The sequence below is a fragment of the Paramormyrops kingsleyae genome, chromosome 20 (genome assembly GCF_048594095.1).
Source record: "Paramormyrops kingsleyae isolate MSU_618 chromosome 20, PKINGS_0.4, whole genome shotgun sequence".
Classification (NCBI taxonomy): domain Eukaryota; kingdom Metazoa; phylum Chordata; class Actinopteri; order Osteoglossiformes; family Mormyridae; genus Paramormyrops; species Paramormyrops kingsleyae.
Window position 1 is genome coordinate 9,897,796 of NC_132816.1, and position 3,412 is coordinate 9,901,207.

Below are 3,412 nucleotides of genomic sequence, written 5' to 3' on the forward strand. Positions count from 1 at the left end.
TGCTATTAACTTCAGCGTGTTTATGGATTGTGGACTCTCAATATTCAAGTCTAGACTAAAAACACACCTGTTTAGTTTAGCTTATATGGACTCTAGTTCTAGCTCTAGCTAACTCCTCACTCCTAGTTAGACCTATTGTGTGAGGTGTAGAGCTGGGTGGGGATCGGTGCCATTGGCTTTGGATGAACTGAACTGTCAGTGCAATCACTCTAGCTTCACAATCACTTGTGGAACTGGAGTGCTGACATTTCAGGGACTCCCCATGCCTGCATTCCCACCTGCCTCTCCCTCCTACTTATGCTGCCATAGCCATATCTGCCAGAGCTTGCACATTGCACTTCATATTGCACTCACCTAACTGTTAGCACTGCCTACAGTCTCCCCTACTTTGACTAATTGCATATTTTATTTCCCCTACTCCTGTGTGCCCGGCGATCTGAAGGAGCGCCAACACTGGCTTGTCATCACCTCCCTGCTCCCCGGTTGTGACTCAAATCTTATGACTTAGACAGTGTGACTTGGCATTTAGCCATCTCTCCGATTTGACTCTCCCTGCCGGCCCCAGAAGAATGGGCTCCCCCTTTGAGTCTGGTCCCTCTCAAGGTTTCTTCCTTCTTGGGAGTTTTTCCTTGCCACTGGTGCCTCTGGCTTACTCACTGGGGGCTTTGGGTGGGGATGCTGTAAAGCGCTTTGAGACAATGTAATGTTGTGATAATGTGCTATACAAAAATTAATTTGTTTGTGATATGTAAGGAAACCAAAGTACCCCATGACAGTACAGGGGGAGAACATGCAAACTCCACACACACAGAACCACAGTGGAAACTCAAACCCTGGTCCCAGAGGTGGGAGGCAACAGTGCTAACCATTGCACCACCCCTAACCATTTCAGAAACACTGTGTTTAAGAGTTAGGTTACCACCATTAAAAATAAAATGTAGCTCACATGTAATGAGCATTAAGGTACCGGGGTTAGACAAAGAAACTGAACCACCTGGTTTTAGACCACAATAATTTATTAGTATGATGTAGGGCCTCTTTTTGCAATACATCATTAGTTCATCTTGGGATTGACAGATAAAGTCTTGCAGTGGCCAGGGGGATTTTGAGCGATTCCTCTTGCAGAGCCGTGGCCTGGTCACTACGTTATGCTGGTGGAAGAAAATGTTTCCTGACTCGTGCCTCCAAACATCCCAAAGTGGCTCAATAAAATTCAGTTCCGTTAAGTTTGCTGGCCGTGGGAGATGCTGAGCTTCCCTTTCATGTTCATCAAACCACTCTATCACCAGTCTTGCTGAGAGCATTGGTTCATTATCATTGCAATATATGGCACCACCTTCAGGATACAATGTTTCAACCACTGGGTGAACATGGTCCCCCAGAATGGTTCAGTAGTCCTTGGCAGTGACATCCCCATCTAGAACAAGTAGTGGGCCTAGGGAATGCCGTGACATTGCAGCCCAAAGCTTCACTGATCCAGCTCTGTGGTGCATGGTAAGCCATGGAAAGACCATGAAGGTGGACTCAGAGAACAAAACATGTTTCACATTGTCCACGGCCCAAGATTTGCGCTGCTGGCACCATTGAAACAGACATTTGGAATTGGCATGAGTGTCCAAAGGTTTGGTATAGCAGCCTGACCATGAATACGGACCCTGTGGAGCTCCCAGTGAAGAGTTTTGGTAGAAACAGGAGAGTTGAGGTGCACATATGATTCTGCAGTGAGTAGGGCAGGTGCAATTTTATGTTTTTTGGATATAATCCGGGTTAGTACTCGAACATTCCTTTGACAGCTTCCTCTTGCATCCACAGTAACTCCTGTTGGATGTGGTCCGTCCTTCGTGGTGGTATGCTGACATTAGCCTTTATACCATGGCTCTCGATACACCACAAAGACTTACTGCCCTGGTCACAAATGCACCAGCGAGCCGCACACTAACAATTTGTCCTCTTTTGAGCTCTGATATATGTCCCATTATGTTGTGTGCTGTGCTATTGCTCTGCTAATCCAACTTTCATACTCCATTATTAATGATGGAATCAGTGAAGATTAACCACCAGGCTGCAAGTATACAGGCGTGAAACCTCAAACACTATTAGCCCATTTCAGTTTCATTGTCCAATGTTGTTAATGTTGTACAATAGGACATATTAAGGATTAAAGGTACACACACACACACACCCAGTACAATGCCACTTCCAGACATCCATTATTGTCTTCCCTCTCTGGTGTTTAAAGATCAGACAATCCACCTGCCTTGACCTATAACTGCATACATACACAGATAATAAAAGTAGCTGGATATATAGTTGCTAAAAATAGAGGAGCAGATTTAATAAGTCTCTGTAAATTTCAAATAGTTACTTGTTTATCCTGCATCAGAAGTGAAAACTTTATGCAGTTTATCCAACACTGCCATCTTCTGGTCCCTCATCCTTTGACAATTAAATGGGTCACGATTGTGTTAGGAAGTGTCCTGTTGTATAATGATTAATGAACTATTAAAAAAAATCACTCACAGTCCACACTATTAAAAAGCTAGTACTTCATATATTTTATAATAGATGTTGAATGGATGGATGCAAGGTTTTTAGTACATTTTTTAGTTTTAGTACTAAGTAATTCTTTGGGCAAAAGGGGGGTAAAGTATCAGTGGATTGTGTCTTGATGTTTACGGATGTCACGAGCATAAATATCACCTGCCAAAGTAATTCAGAATTAAATATTTGAAAATATAATATACCATAAAATATTAAAATTTTTAAAACAAGTGCCATGTTCCAATGTATCAATATTTTGAGACAGATGCAGTGACAGATGTGTGATTTACTGTTAGCTGAATACTCAGTATAACAGATTCCTGTTAAAAAAATAAAATTATAACGACAATTTAAAAAAGTACTTTTTAACTGGGCCTCAAAACAGAACCACTGGTTTCTGAAGTATAGAGTTTGACCACAGCCACCAAAGTGCTTTTGTACTTGATTATCTTATGAACTTTCTGGTGCATCTTTCCATATGTGGTTACAGGCACACTGCTAAAAACTGACAGATGTCACATGGTCAGGAAGCAATTCAACCCAAATTATGAATATCAAACTACTATTCTGAATCCTAAAGCAGGACTTGAGACACAGGTTATACCCTATAACAATGAGACAGCGCCCCCCCCCCCAAACTCTCACTGGCATTTCAGTGGAGGGCCAGAAAAAAACTGAAAATGGTAAAAATTGGCAATCCATATTACAATCATGTCACACCAAGAAGATTAATATGCATTTAATTTATAAGGGGGGCTTTTAATATTCAAATGTGGGTTAAATTTCATAAATGAAGTTTAACATGTTTAACACCTCTGAACACTGTGGTTGTGCAGGTTCATAAATATCAATAAAAATGATTACCATCAAA